Genomic DNA, 17,415 nt, shown 5'->3' with positions numbered 1-17,415 from the left:
TGCCATTAAAAGTTTAAAAGTACTTAGAGTTTTAAAACATAATGCATTTCTTGACATTCGTATAATTAAAGTTCTCAGAATCCAGTCTTATTAAAACTGCAGTAAGTTTATTGTAACATATTGCTGACTTATTAACTTGGTTATTAACATAGTTCTCCAATATGAAATTTTTTTACACCTGTTCGTGGCTTTTAAGTTGTTCATTAAAAAGATTATTCTTTTAAATGAACTTTTAATAAAGTTTAATAAGTGGATACTCTTAAATACGTTTTCAAATACGTACACTTAACAACCTTTCAAGAAGAAATAGAATGCAGAACGCTTAAAAATATAAGCAACTAATTGACACATTTGTAAATAATAACTCTTGCTGCACAATTCTTTTTGGCACTTTTCTGGTAACTTTTAACGTTTAAGTTAGCAGTCTCAAAAAGAGACATACATAAGAAAATCTTTTATCTGTACGCGTATAACCTAGATTAGTTTCTTAGCTGTAAAACAAGCTGTTTAAATTAACGCTCAGTACGCCTGTATGATTTCAAAATCCAGCTTTCTGACTTTTAGTAACTTTCGGTGTCACATCGTATTTGTTTTTGTTCATATCATGATAAAAAATAAAATTAATAACTTTTGCCTTTTAAAATTTTAAAGCTTTAGCTTCTTAATTTCGTGGTCTTTTAAATAATCTGCTGATAAATTCAGTGTAAATATTGGAATATACATGAAAAGGTGCTCGCAGATTAACATCTCTGTTTAGAGTAACGGGAATTATAAGTGCAAACTAAACTGAACAAGTACATAAAAAGACGAATAAAGTGAATTTTTTATCACTGTCAGATTGCCTCTCGAAATTGATTTATACTAATAATTAGAAACTAAAGGATTAGCAGGAAAATCTCTCAGGGGATAGCGTAAAGATTGTTTAAACATCTGTCTCTGAGTAAACTCTGAGTTTTTATCTGCAAACAAGCTGCCAATGAGTGCTGCTAAGTGATTACTTTCAATTTTCCACTCAGTATTACGCTTTCGCTTCTGAAATCTTAAAGCAAAAAATACATTTAATGAGTTTAATTTTGAGAAAGCGATGGTTTATTTAGCTTTACTTCATTCGAATCTGTAGAGCCCAGTTATACTTCAATCTTGTTTTTCATATTCAAGGAAGTTGAAAAAATAAGAATGATTTTTCCCATTAAGGTAGTTGCCCTCTTTTTCTTCAATATTGAAATTGATTATCTTGTGTTAAACTGTACAAAATATTCGCTTTTTACAGAATCAGAAAAGGCTATAAAATAAAAGTTGGTAAAATAAAAATGTCAGCATATAGTATTGTTTCTTTTTTTTGGATATTTAGTTAGCTGTAGGTGATTTTTTTAATTTGGTTTAGTTTCGAGGTACACTTCATTCTTAAAAGGTTATGAATAATCTGAGATTTCGAAGCGTATTGAATATATCGTGATTATCGTTTACAATATAAAATACTATAATAAAAAATTACAAACCTTGTGTTACGAAATGTCGAGCCGCGGCAAGACAGCTTCCCCGCAAAACGAGTTTAGGGTTGCAAAAAGTGGCAAGGAGAGACAGTTGCCAGATTTAGTGCTAAATCGCCCATTTCGAGATATCTGGCGACAAAATTGGCGATATGCCATAGACAGGTGGAGAACATTCTAGAACAAATTCTTACGCAAATGTTCTCTATCAGCCTGCTGTATTTGCAATGATTCATTCTTTCAGCACTAATCTTTCTTTACAAAAAGATATCGTGAATTTGGGGCTCAATCTGAATTTGAATTTATTATTTATATTTATTAAACGTTTATTAATTGTATAGTAAATTAATTGTATAGAAAATTAACTTAGTTTATGGAATAATCGACTTTATTTTATGAAAATTCAGAAAAAATTGCAATGTTACGTACAAGACATTTAAAGACCTCCATGATATCACATCCCAGGCATGGTCACAGTAGTTCTGTCCCAAAAGATGCAACATTATTTTTTTCTTCGATTTGCATATAAATTAGACAGAGTTTGAAATTGCATTCGTAGCTCAACACGATGAACTTACCTCTAGTAAAGAGTAAGACAACAATACAAAATTCTACATATTCTCCTGACTTGTTTCCAGGCAATTTTAATTATCCTTACTTGATATATATATATTGAACATACACAGTCAGTATATTTTATTCGTATCAGGAAGCATGAGATATCAGCCGTGTTTCTGTGGGACGTAAACAAATAACCTCCCAATGCTAGTGAACCGTGAATGTTAGTTATTACACCAAAGAGAACAACACATAGAGAAAAGCAGTAAATCCTTAAAAACGTACGGCCATTTTGAAATTCTATCATCTCCACTGCAATAAATCATGTTATTCGTTTGTTTTATTTAACTGATTATTGCAATACACCAAAGGACAAGTGATACCTTTATTGAGGTTTTTCTAAGGGAAACTGGCTCATATTTGGCTGCAACTGAAGAAAAAACACAGAAATGCCAATGCGACTAGCTCTTTCATGGGAGTTCAAAATTAGACCAAATTACGAGTGTTTACCTGTCTTACGCAGTCTATCAGTGGCGAACCGTAAAATCATTTTAAATAGCTACCAAAGTACAAGATTCCAGATTTCTTTCAATAAGTTTAGGAATTTTTCAAAAATGTATACCAATCCGAAATAAGTACTTTGAAAAAAATATGATGCGAAACATTTCAAAACTAATTCCGTTTTCTGAGTTTATGGACGAAACGGACTTGAATTTTAACATTGTTTACATAATACATTATTTTTTCTTCTTTTCATTCATTTGCAAGCCATATTCATCGTTTTTTTTATGTTTCTTAGCAGCTAAAATACACCTGTGAGTTCAAAAGACTGATTTCGCAATTCAGAATCTTCTAGGATTGCCTACATGCAAATGCAATATTATGCAAAAAGAAATTAAAATAAATTCTAAATCTATTACTTTTGACTTTCATTTCGCTGAAATGGTACGAATTTACATTTTCGAAACAGCTGCACGTCTAACAAGAAGCTGAATCAATATAGGCAAAATATTTATTATTTAATAAAATTTTAAGGGCTATGAATTCAGGAGTATAGCCGAAACAGAAAATACAGGACAAATAATAGCAATTTCTGTAGAGAAATGGGATGCAGCTGAAGACTGAAGGGTTAAAATACCTAAAAATGCCAAGCACATATCCATGCCTGACCGCAGGTCACTTCCAACCATTTCTTCTTTTTAAACTCAGCTTGAGCGAGGAGAACTATCATTTTCTGTTTCCACTTTTTTATACTTCAAGCCTTGAAGGGTCAAGAAGAGAAAAGAGGGAAGAGAAGAGAAATAGAGGGGAGGAAAAGGCGTTTATAACATATCCTCGGATATCATCCATCTTCGGTACGTGCTCGGACCCACAACGCGGAGACTTCCATCTAACTTCACGAATAAAATATTCCAGTCGCGTACAATGGAAAAGATAGCAAACGACACGAAAAAAGGAGAAAAGTGAAATGCACCAAGGAAGAATCCAGGCTGGCAGGATTCGCAATATAGAGCCAGAGAATTCGGATCGATGCTGTTGTTGCCATCTGAAAAAATCGGATGTCTGAACTTTAAATCCGACTTCGCTTGTCTTTCCAGTGGTTTAACATTCGCCGGGAGTATTCCTCCAATCCTTATTAATCCCCTCGAAGAATTCAGCTGGCTTAATATTGCTTAGATGCCATATATATATATATATATAGAGAGAGAGATAGAGATGCCATATATATATATAGAGAGAGAGAGATAGAGATGCCATATATATATATATATATATATGTATGTATGAATGTATGTATATAGGTATCAAATGAAAATCAGGTCAGGCAGTGTCAGCCCTACCCAAATATAAAAAAATAAAATTGTTGTTCTATTTAATCTTTTTTCTCATTTGAACAATTTCCTTTATCTTAACCTTTTTTATCTGTTGATGAAACAACTGGCATAATTTCTGTAAAGAAAAATATTTTCTGAGATTATAGGCAAACGTAAACACGCATACGAAATCGAATTCTGAACAATGAGCCATGAGAAACCTGTTCAAATGAACAACAGAACATTTGTTTTTTCAGGTATCAATGTACCTCCGAGTGGCATATTCCTCAGTGACAACTTGTGTACATATGATTGTAATTGGCTAAAACATGCTTGTCTTAAAACGACACCGGTTGTTAAAATGCACATATTAAGGTTTTGTAATTAATTTACGTGTTTTTTTACGTCTATTTTATTTTACATGGAAACAACATAACTTCATTTTAGCTTTCGTAATTTTGCGAAATTTGTATATTTAATTGTATTAATAATGAAGTAAGAAACCTGCATCTTATTTATAGACACATCAAATCATAATTCAGAAGTCAAACAACAAATATCAGCGTTATATTTTCAAATTTTCACAGGACTTCGATGGTTTCACCGAACCACCGTCCTCAGCTGCAAAAGCGCAAATGAACGAGATAGGATATAATCATAATAACCGTATATCGTCGAGATAGGATAATAATACATTTGTTTGGCGTGTTATTGTATCTTAATTACATCAAATCATACTATTTTAGAAATATATTTCAACTGTTAAATGATTACATTCATATTTTATTTATTATGCGCAAACTTATCGTAGTAAAGCATTTAAAATTGTTATCCCATTCCTTATATCTTATATATATATATATATATATATATATATATATATATATATATATAACAGCAGGCTTTAGCAAGTCGCAGATGCGAAGCGGAAGAAAAGAGAATGCGACGTGTCTAAGATGAAAGTTTAATGCGGAATGAATTAGTTTTAGATTTGCTTTATCCTTACTGATTAGTAATAAGTTCGGTTCCTAAATGTGAAACATTGTTTGAACTGTTATACTACAAATATCTGCATCATTAACGTTGTGTAGAAATTATATGAAAATTATTAATTTTGGAATGAGGTAATTAATAAAATTTTATCAGAAGTAAATACCATTTTAGGACGTAAATGGGAAATTACAAATTAATAAAAAATTTTCATTTCGTTAAAAAAACACATATATATATATATATATATATATGCGTGTGTTTGTAGATATATAACAAAATAAACTAAAGAAAGTAAAGAAACTAAACAAAGTGTTCACACCAGTCATCTCAAACTCAAATTGTATGCGGGCCGAATGTACAATCTGAAAACAGTTGATGAGCCAGAGTTTTTTTAACGAAATAAAATTTTGTATTAATGAAATAAAAAATATTTTAAACAAATTAAAAATTTCGTTCACTAAATATTTATCAAAACAGACATAAGCAAAAACAATAATAATGCGAAGTAAAATAAATTCAGAATTATATTTATTTTTCATCTTAAATCTAACGTTTGGTACCTGTGCGAAACACACTTTGTCATTCAAATAGACATATTACTAGCTGAACTTTACATTTTCAGACTGACATTTTCTTAAAATAGTTCTAACATGCTTAATTAATAAAGAAATAACTTTTATTTAAACTAACGCCAGTTTTGGGACTGATGGGTTTTAAAATTTATGCTGATTTAGAAGATATTTTATTTAAAACTAATAAGTTTCAAAAAATAAACATAATTTTTCCTGGGATTAATCGCAGCATGAGCTGTATCTGTTAGACAGACATGGCTAGAATAGATAAGAGTCATTGACATTGTAATCACAGGTACTGAAATTACTAAATATTTCCTTGAAGACATATGGAGATATTTTATTAAAAACATGCATTGTAGTAATTATACTAATCATGTCATTTTTATAACGATAAGCACTGTGAATCATCTTTGAATGAACACCTGGATGTGGATGTAAGTGCGGATGAAACTAAACGGAAGAGAATGCAATTCCCGTTTTTCTCATTTGGGAAAGCATACACTAAAGGAAAAGCTAATACTTCTATTCAATAGCAGCATTTCAGAAAGCTAAGCAAATGATCTTGCATCTGCTTTATCATTTTGAGAGTCTCTTTTTGCATCAATCTATAGGTCTGAGCCTAGCTCTTAATCAGTAAATGAATCTACATGAATCTTTGTGCCAGTAATGTTACATTCTAAAATACTATGGAATATCAACTACGCAATGGTGTTATGTAAACTTTCCAAAAGTGTAGTGATAATACTTTCAGATACATATTTTATAACTTATTATCACACAAATTTAAAATGTGAATAAATATTTTGCATTCAATTTAGATGTACAAAATTTAACGTAAGTGTTGTTTAATTAAATACCAAAGATATTTTTTTTGAATGGGTGAAACGGCATTCTTTTGTTTCTTATGTTTTTACAGCTTATTTTAAGATCCGATTTATTTATGGTGCTATTATAAAAACCCAAAGCCGGAAAACGAAAAGTAAATATATTTATTAAATAATCAGTAACGAAAAAAAGTTTTACAAATTTAAAATCATTTGAAAATTTTCTCGGAGAAAATAATAAAACTTATAACAGCTAAATTTTCATTTCCTGTTCCACCACAAGCTGTTAGCGTTACAAAATATACAGGCAAAAACATTGAAATTTACTAAATTACATACATTACAAATTTACTACTCTCGCATTGAAATTTACTACAGCTGTCTAGTTTCATGCCTGTTTTATGATCTTTATTTTAAAGAGAAAAAGATAAAAATGATGTCAACTTTTATATGTTATATATTTATTCATTTATACTATTACTATTATTATTATTGTTAAGAGACTATTATACGGGAACGAATTTAACATCTGCGTAAAGAATTTGAAATTATATATACTCTTTTCAATAAACAAAATCGACAATATAATTTAAAAAATTACTTATACTTCAGATTTGGGTAATGATAATAGTTATTCTATTTACGCATCGAATATATCAAACGAATGAAATCCTACGAATAAAAATGCCAATTAACTTCTTGAATTGGGCTCTTTCACTAGTTTCTACTCAGGATTACTTTTTTGGTGCATATTTTTCTACTATTTGCAATTTTTTTGCTTGAAAGATTTTTTATGTCCTCTTCCAGCAAAATATGTGCTAAGATATAGATACTCATTTGCATAAGTGACTCGTACTTCCTTCTAGCATTAATATGCGTATTAACAATTGAGTATGTTGGGGAAAACATAAAAAGAAATTCAGATCCGGTTCTCTCCTTGACTCTTTTTTTTTTCAGATGCAACTCTTGAAGAAATTTATGCAACTTCAACTCAGAGTTAGGGGGATGGATAACGTTATTCCTGGACTGAAGGAAACGTAAAAATTAATCACTAAGGGAAAGAATTAAATCTCTAAAAAATTAATCACCAAGGGGAAGACTGAAATCAGTAAGGCTTTGTATTCTGAATTCACACAAGTCGACAACTAAGACATAAACAAAGCATAGGCAGGAAAACCTTTGAAAAGGATTTAACATTAAAAAAAATACATTTTTAACATTTTGCTTTTTTCACAAGAAGCTACATTTCATTTCAAGTAAAGGTTTTTACAAGTTTGAAAATTACAAAAGGCGATTTTAACGTTTTATTGTGTAAACTTACATGATAGTGATTATTACTATTATACTAACGATATTAATTATTCTTTTAAAATACCGTATATGTACATTTCTTTATAAAGTGTTTCGGTAACTCTTTCGCCAATAAAGACACAATGATTACCTTACTTTTTCATTAGGCATCGAAAGCTAGGCAGAATTTAACTATTTTCACTGATCATTTCACATATTTTAGGAGCTTTTAAATTTACAGTTCAACCTGATAAATTGCTGAAGTTTGACATTAAATGTTCAATGATAGATTTTACGCTACACGATGAAAAAAATTAAAAATTATATCATTGCATACTTTTTAAAACTAACTTATTTACAAAAGATTTAGTTTTCAAATTATGCATTTTTGATTCCAAGAAAAAAAGTGGATGCGTGTTTATTGGAAAATGTTGTAAGCTGAAAAGTAATTCGTCTCATTTCGTTTTTAGCCCAAAGGAGCGTTAACCAGAAGGGATATTAACTTCGAAACAGTATTTTGCGTTGAATCACTAAAAGTTATGTATCACTTTTTAAATTATTGCCACGAAATATTATCGCCTTGTATTATACTTAAAGAAATTAAATAACGAAGAATCTGCATGAATGTATGCATGTTTCTCGCACTGTGAAAAAACGACGGTACCTATAGCCATCGAACTTTGAATAACTCAGTCCTCCACTCGAACATGATCACCTAGAACTTCGAATTTAGAATTTGTTTTATTACCTATTTCATATTTTGTAAAATTTTAACGAATTCGTGATTAATAAACTCAACGATTTCGAAACCAGCAACGGCAAAACTGTACAAAAAAAAAAAAAAAAAAAAAAAAAAAAAATTATCTCCATTATTTTTATCTATCGGAAATTCTAAAGATATGTTGTTTTTAGATATTTTGAGATATTACTGTAGGATTGAATTTTATGCAGTTTAAGTTCGAAGAAGATGATATTTTATAAATAAAAGAAATGCACAAAATGTTAAAAAAGGCACCTTTGGGCGTGATATAAAATCTGAAAGCTTTCAGGTTTTTTATTTTTGTACTATGTATTCTATTTTGTTTCGTTTTGATGAAAAACAATATTTTGAATAAAATATATAATATTATAATGAAAGTTTAATCATATGTTACTGCATTCTGAAGTATAAAACGTTTATGGATAGCAATATGCCTTTATTTTACCCGCATGTGATAATTTTTAGATGCGTTACTAATAATAATATGATTCTTAACAATTGAATTCATGACAGTAGCAGTTAATCTGTTTTTTTTAACTTAATTAATTTCATTAAACTTTCTTTTATTTTTCAGTCACTGTCATTTTTGTTATAAATCTATCAAAGAAAAAATGCATCACAAAGTGTCTAAACAAAATTGAAAAAAAGCTACATTTAAGAATTAAAAATAAGAACAAAAATGTAGCAAAAATAAAAATTCTTTATTTCAAATAGAATAGTACAGAGGATACTAACAAATTGGTCAAAAGATTATATATATGTATAGTATATATATATTATATGTATATAATTGATAAGGAAAGAGCAAGAGATTAAAATTTTTGTGATTGTGAAAAATTTTGAAATATAATTTTTCTTTTAATGAAGTTATCTGTTTTTTATTCTAAATGCCCTCGTAAAAACAACTTCTATGCCTTCATGTTTTTCTGTCTTATGGATTCTTCGTTAATTCCGCGACAAATCAGTCTCGCTACATTTACTTCCTGCGCATCGGTCTTTTTTGTCGAATTAGTCTATTTACAGTAAAGCAAACATTACAAGTAAAGCATTTTTTCGTTATTCAATAAAATAGTTTTTATCTTAAATGTACTTAGTTTTCGAGAAAAAAAACAAATAAAATAACTGAAACTAAAACTTCAATAAAAAATTTACAGAAAATTTCTTTTTCTTCCTTTTTACTTAATTTATTTACGTATTTGGGGTAATCTTTAAAGACAAAAAAAAAAAAAAAAAAAAAAAAGAAGCGGTCTTGCTTCTTTATGTATAAAATTTGACACCAAGAATTAACTATCTGAAGGATCTAAAAGTTTAAAAAATTAATCTCTAGTATTAGACATTTTCGTTTAGCTTTATGGTATGAAGAATATGATGTTAGTAAAACATTAGAGCCCTGGCAGAATTAGTTGGAAATGTATTACCAATTCAAACTGGTGCAAGCAAGCTGTAAAGTATAAAATTCACTTAAATTTTAAAAACTGCACTTTAATTTTTTGCAAGTGGAGAGCACTTGGAAACTGAAGTACGTCATCAAAATTTAGATTAGTATAAAACGAGGAATAATTAGTGAACGTCACTTTATCACTGACTTAATGAAGAGATTTATTTGATCTCTAATACCTCAATGAATCGAAACTGCGAAGCAGCCGGCTTAAAAATTTATGATTTGCTAATTTTAATGAAACTTGAGAATGTAGGTAAATTTTAATTTTCATGTTTCCAATATTCATTGATAACTTTGAAAGTAAAAAACTGTTTTAAAGATTATAATTCAAAAAAAGACAGAAATTAATTTCGATTTTCTGGGTTTTTTAACATGTATTACTTTCCACTTTATCATGAACAGTTTTTAAAACTTTTATATATATATATTATGTTATAGTACAAATATATAATCACATAACAGTATAGAAATGTTTCGGTTAACATCATAATTATATTATACATTCAAAATAAATATTTATAGAAACATCCGTAAACCTATAACAGATTGTTTAATTTCTTCAAGAATTTCAATGCTCCTTTTTATATATATAATATATATAATATTTAAAGAATAGCTCTTTGCTATTCTTTAAATATTACGTGTGTATAAAAGTAGTTTTTATGCCTGCAGTAAGAAAAAATCAGATAATAACTCTGTTATACGACATCTGATATTACAGATTTAATTATTGAGTATTTTGTTCATAATGAGCACAAATATAATTAAATCACGGCTGTTACAGAACTCCTAATGGTAAATACAATCTTAACAGCAATAGGCAGGAGGATTTTCAATCGGAAGTTTTATTTTAACTAAATGTAACTTACCCTTGTTTATATGATATGGTAAATATTCGTCTTAAAATATAAATCTAGTTTAAATTATTCAAAGGATGAAATTGCTTCGTTGAACTAAAAAATTCTAGATTTTCATCTGTAATTTTTTATAAATGAAAACCAAATTACTCAGTTTACTGAGCAAGTGCATAGAGATCAAATGCGAAAGGTAAATTAAAGATCTTACGCTTTAGTAGATGGTAACATTTTGGAACAAACGTTTTTGCTAAGCCGCCTAGAAAATAAGTTGAAGGAATTATATTTTGTGGAATCAATACTTGAAAATGATTGATGCTGCCATTGATACGTAATGTTTATTGTAATGAAACTATTCAAAGATTTTGAAAAGACAATACTAAATATATTCAGAATGTTAAACTTACACTAGTTAATCGATGACGTTGGAACGAGTCTGAAATCTTAATTCTGAAGCCTGAATCTGAAATCATAATTATTTGTCCTACCTTTGATGTTAACAAACAACTCTGATACAATGTTTCCATGATCTAAACCAAATTTGATTAGCACTTAAAAATAAATTAGTCGTTATTATCTTACACCCTTACGATGATATAAAACCATAGCTCATTTCGTTCGAGAGAGGTTTATCCAGCAAATATAAATCTACCGAAATCAATTTAACTCCCTTGAGATTTGAGAGGAAAGCAAGTATTCGGAAAGTTATCATCTGGAATTAACTTCCTTAAAGTTATTAAATATGATGGGGAATTTATGCTCCTCATTTCATTATAATTAACTTTAGAACAATTTAGAACTTTAATTTCTGTCATACAATCGAATAGCCTTTTCATTAAAAATTAATTTTTTATTAAAATTAAGAATGTTTTCAAAAGTATTAAAGCATTTTTTATTTAGCTTACGTGGGCAATCACATTTATTTAATCAAATATTATTAATATTTAGTTGACAAGCGTAGAAACGAACTAAAAGATAAATATGGGAATATGCTTAATTAGAGAGAAATCACAAACTAGAAGAAATAAAAATAAAGGTTTTTCATTTATAAAAAATTACAGATGAAAATCTAGAATTTATTAGTTTAACGGAGCAACTTCATGCTTTAAATAATTTAAACTATATTTAAAGTCGAATATTTTAAGCAATAAATATTCTTCTTAATAATTTAAATATGCATTTTATTTTTAATACCAATTTAATTAATGCAATTTAATTGATGCATTTAACTTTTAATGTGTATATATCATAAGTATTGCGAATATTTCCAGCATTATAATAAGAAATAAAAGATATCTATAGCGTTATATATTGCGCATGCCAGTGCAGAGTTGTTGGAAATATTTTCTTTTGTGTTTAACTTAAAATGCAACATTAAACACTTTAATAACATATTTAATTGATACAATTAATTATATATATTTATTTTATAATATTCCCACTGACTTCACTTAATTTAAAACCTTCGCTTAATTTTAGTAATGTATTTAATTTGTAATATACACAATTGAAAATTTTTATTAATATATGCAGCATTTCTGGAACTAACTTTTCCAGATATTACATATTTAGACAAAGATTTTTCTGGTTTCTGTCACCTTGTTTGTACAATTTGCTATTTCGCGCATATTTCGATGTAAAAACGAATATGCAATAAATACAGAGATAATAGATTCTCTAATAAAATCATATAATATATGCACGTTCCGCATTAGCATGTTAGCAGTTTCCTCGAAAATGGAAACTATCAGAGTAGTTGGAAACTTTTGAAATTATGCATGAAAATATCTTTAAAGTTGCTCCTGATCGTGATGTTTTATCAAAAAATTCTTAAATTTCCTTGCTTAAATTGCATTGAGCAAGAAATGAAAACAATTGTAAGAGTTATAAATTCTTAAAGAAATCTACAAAATGTCATTCTGAAAAAATGCCAAGAATTGTACGTTAACTACTAACATATCAAATCGTAGAAAGAATTTTCATCATAAAGATGTCTTTTCAGAGAGATAAAATTTTCAGATTTTTAAATGACATTACATAATAACATTTAGAAAATACTAAAGCCATTGTATCAATGTAGTATTTAGTAATTTTTTCCGAATTATTAAATTTTTATAAAATACCACAAAATTAGGAAATTATCATGATATCTCTTTACAAAGATATTATTACATTATTATATTACATGATATCTCTTTAAAGAAATAGTCTGAGTTAGGCTTGTTCGAAAGTACTCTTTAGGAAATGGTACGATAACATTTAGAAATATATATACAAACGAATCTATTAAGCATGCAAAGAAAATTGAATATAAAGTATTTTAAAGATGGTTGAATAATTTAAAAAGACTTTGAACAATATAAATAACTACACCTTTCATTCCCCGTCAAACTGAATGCATTTAACAAATATTTAAATCCTTCTTGTGCCAACTATTCTATATATTTTTAATTTTCATGGCTGTAAATGGATCTTTCATTTTTTCCGGCTATTAAGTATAAATTGTGACTGGAATACAGTTCATAAAAACTCAACTGTTGATGGAGACGTAAAGATGTGAAAATTCAATATGAAAATAATAACAATGTGATAAAATTATTTTCAGAATTCCTTCTAAATCTGTTTTCTTTAATCGTTATAGTAAATTAGAAATAAAATTTCCCCAACTGCCCTTTTCATCAGAGAAGTTGAGAAACACATCATTTTAAAAGAAAATATCAAACAAATATAATGCTTTTAACAATAACATAAATATAATGGTTTGTCAATCTAATAGTTTTTCGTGTTCTTTAATATATCTATTAGAACAATTTAAAACAGAATTTCAAAGAGCGTTAAGGTATTTTATGTAAGATAGATATTCCTTATATTGTGTTACAAGTAATGTATGAAAACCCCTAAGAATATTTTCCTTAAAGGATATTTTTATGGATAACACTGCTCACTAAAAAAGTGCATAGATTTATTTGCACCGAAAAAATTCAATAAATACTTTGATGTCTTCTGATAAAAGGTGTCTATGTGTTTTATTATGAAACTCCTATACATTTTTGATACTGAGATGATTTTATCGCTTTATGCAAACACCCTTTAAAATAGAGAAAAAAAATCAAAACGTTACTTTAAGAAAAGTAATTTTACTAAATAGCATTTCACACGTGCTTTGATAATGCTTAAATATGTTGTAACTTTCAAAAGTATCCTCGCTTTCTGTTACCTAAAATCGAATTCATATATCAAAGTAAGAAATGAAAGGCAAAAAACATTTGAGATTTCCAGTATACGGAAACAAAATTAAACTCTCTGATGCACTTTTTGAGATATTTAATTATGTAACAGGTATAACAATGTGGAAGGATGTGAAAAATGCACATTTATAATTACGTTCATTAATAATATTATTAATAATAATGATTATTTCGATTTAAATAAACAAAGAACAAATACTTCCATCCGAAAATATATAATTACGGTTAGGAAAGTTTTTTATAAAATTTATTTATTTAAAATATGTTGATTAAATTTTTAAACATTCGCACTTTCTGCCTTTATCATATGCACTTAAGTTTTATTAATATTACAGGAAAATCTCAATTCGCAAAATAATTATATCATATTTCGTAATTTCTAAAAACGTTGCTTACGGATATATACAAGCATTTGGTGTAAGTATTTTACCATGCCTTGCAGTGAACAAATCGTACAGACTAATGTTACATTTTCACGCATTTTATTTATAAAAATGTTCTAGAACAAAATGTGCAATGAAGTTCACTTAATTTTACAATTACAAAACGATATTTTCATCAGTAGTTTGATGCAAATAAAAAATATTATTTAACTTTCATTGATATGGCATCTACATTACATGACAATATAACTTGTCTTTATGAAGTTTCCATAAGTTTCATAATTTCTTTATGTTATGGTTGTCTCGTACCTTAAATTATACCAAATATTATCAACATGAATTCGAAAGTTTCTCTCATGATAAAAAAAATGTTCTAAATTTGTATGTGCATTTTTAAAAATTTATATTTCAAGAATAACAAATGTAATTTTAATTTTCCTTGTCATATATTAAAGTTTAAAATGTACATTTCTTTTACAGTAATTTTGATCAAGTATTCAAAGTGCTTATTTACGACAACATGAAGACGTAGTAACATCACCCTAATAGACATGGTAACATAATTGTCAAAACTGACATTAATAAATGAAAGGCAAAAAGCAATATCTGCTTATATTAAATTAAAAATATCTAATTTGTGCATTTAAGAACAATATTCCAAACTTTCTTCAACAAACTTTGAGCGAGTCGAAAAAAAGAAACGTTATATACTCTTAAAAACACTTTTGCGTGGAGCAGTTATGAAACATCTTCGGAATACTTATAAAATTCTTCAGCATATATTATTGAACTTCATTATGTATTAACATTTTGTGTTAAATTAATGGACTATAGTCAATAATATCTTCATTTATAACACTTGACTATAAGTATTTAGTATAACGAAATTAATAATCCATTTCATTTGATATGCATTGCAGTAACAATATGTTATATGCATGTTAAGACAAACTGTGCAGCTTTAAGTGTCTTGTTGACAGTTTGCGGCTTAAAATATATTATTCATTATAAACAATTAATAGTCACTTTCTTTCCTTCTTAATAATACTCAGATAAAATGAAAAAAGTGATTATTCCTTCAAAACCTTTTATTGTTGAATTAATAAATAAAAATTACTTTCTTAAAGCATAAAAACCATTCCATACGCGTTAATACGTTTTACGGGATAACATGTTACTAGACACGTAATTAAAAATGTTTCAAATAATATTTTGCTTCTCTCTGTACAACTATTGTATATTAAATCCACATTATGATAAAAAATGTATAAGTACCTTACTTCTGATTATGCTACTCTCAGTGAAAAATCTTAAAGGTTGCGTCATAATAGTATATATAATTTTAGTTATAACGTATGCATTAAACTTAGTGTTTTAGATGCATTCACAAAATAAAGAAACTTTGTCATGTAAATCCTAAAGTAGCACCTAACATTCGTTTATGGTATCATAAAGTCGCAAATTCATTTGTACTTTGTACAAAAATTTGGAATAAGAACAATAATTCTGCCACATAAATTAATTGCTTCTTAAATTAATGTATGCATTATTTGTGGTGTTAATCAAATACATGTGATTTAAGCAAATGTATTGAATTAGACATTGCTGAACAAAAAATGCTATTTTAAAAATATCTGACTTGTTTTACATTTCTATAAAATTTTCCTGCGTTTATTACACTGTGCTTTTTTTCGAGTGATTCAATGCAAAAGTTATGGAAATGCCGTGTATCACTAAATTTTAATGCAAACATCTCTCATAATTTATACTGACAGAACTGCTTCTGAATGGAATCATTGTTAAAAGGATAATCATCACTACCCTTTTATTGGTGACCGTAAAAATCTCCTCGGGGAGCTCTTTGGGGTGATGGGAGCCCACCAAACGACCACAATAACCCGGCAAAGAACGCATCAAACCGCTACGTCTGTTCGAACGAGCTGCGAACCGAGCCAAATCGATACGGCTAACGGCACCAAAAAATATCCGTTCCAATACTCACCCTGTTCTGGGGGGGTACTTCGCACATCGCTTCAAGCACCCATATCCAATCTTCTGGAGACGGAGAAGGAGGTTGTAATATCCGAGTGTGCACCACCACATGTACACCGATAGGCGGAAAAGAAGGAAAAATTGTTCCAATCGCACACCCCTTAGGTCCGCCTCACTGGAAGGGACGAAACGCAGAGCTTCACCACGGTCGCCATGTTGCTGGTAGGCAAAACGGGAACAAGCGGTCGGTGTTATTATTGTAATAATTTTTTCCTTTCTCTCTTTTGATGGGTGACGTCCAGAGGGCGCTAGCGTCGACGGTCTGCCGGCATCACGAACAGGGATTTTTCTGGCTGTGAGATACTGTAGGTGTCTTTACTTCGGAAATGTTCCAAAAGTAGAAGATTTGGATGGGAATTATTGTTTCTCACAAAGGTAAGAGTTCCAACGAGACGGACGACATTCGATGGATGGCCAGGACAGTGGACCACTGCGTTGTAGGGGGCGCTGGTATGTGGCGCTAGCGGTGGGTGGATTTGCGCCGACGTTCCTTTCCCCTTCCTTCGTCACATGGAGACGGCCGTGCGCTACGGCAAGCCACCTTTTCAGAGATCGAACTTTCTCCAAATATTTTCGCACAGGTTTCCTCCTTTATTGGAGAGGCGGGTTTGCTGACAAATTTTGAATGATGCGTTACGAATTTGTTCCGTGTATTTTAATTGCTGATAACCTAATGTCTTATGGGAATTATCCAAAGGGATTTCCTTTCTGAGGCTTGATCCTAGAAAAATGCCAGATACCATTATCTTAATAGAAAATAATTTTTATACCTTAAAGAAAATTTGCACTTGAAATTAGATACAATATCTGGAATTATAACATATGGATTTCTGCTAGACTATTACTTCTGACATCTAATTTATTAAAAACACATAAATAATGGTCGTTTATTAAAAACTCCCAAAACTTAGCTTATTTGAATTTCATATTCAGTTTTAAAATTAAAATGTATTAACGCTTAAAAAAGGCAGCATGTTCTTTCCTACATGTAACCAGCGAATGGGAAAAAAGTATGTCTTTCGAAATAATTACAGAGATACATATGCCTATTATTGTATAATTATGTTAATATAAAAGTAAAAAGGTATTATAATAGAATACATTTATATGGTCAAAATAGATTTTCACGTGTT

The 17,415-nt window shown here is 28.9% G+C and overlaps 1 long non-coding RNA gene across 1 annotated transcript in view; it reads right to left on the bottom strand.

Moving 5' to 3' along the window:
- Positions 1–16,727, bottom strand: part of LOC146995417 (uncharacterized) — a 254,224-nt gene extending 237,497 nt beyond the window's left edge. The window contains exon 1 of the long non-coding RNA XR_015043035.1: positions 16,233–16,727. This is a non-coding gene — a long non-coding RNA (uncharacterized LOC146995417). The remainder of the gene's footprint in view (positions 1–16,232) is intronic.
- Between the last annotated feature and the right edge of the window lie 688 nt (positions 16,728–17,415).

The sequence above is a fragment of the Stegodyphus dumicola genome, chromosome 9 (assembly GCF_044657685.1).
Source record: "Stegodyphus dumicola isolate Sdum_Otavi_A_Nest chromosome 9, ASM4465768v1".
NCBI classification, from domain to species: domain Eukaryota; kingdom Metazoa; phylum Arthropoda; class Arachnida; order Araneae; family Eresidae; genus Stegodyphus; species Stegodyphus dumicola.
Note: the sequence above shows the minus strand (reverse complement) of the source record. Positions and strands in the feature narration are given on the sequence as shown.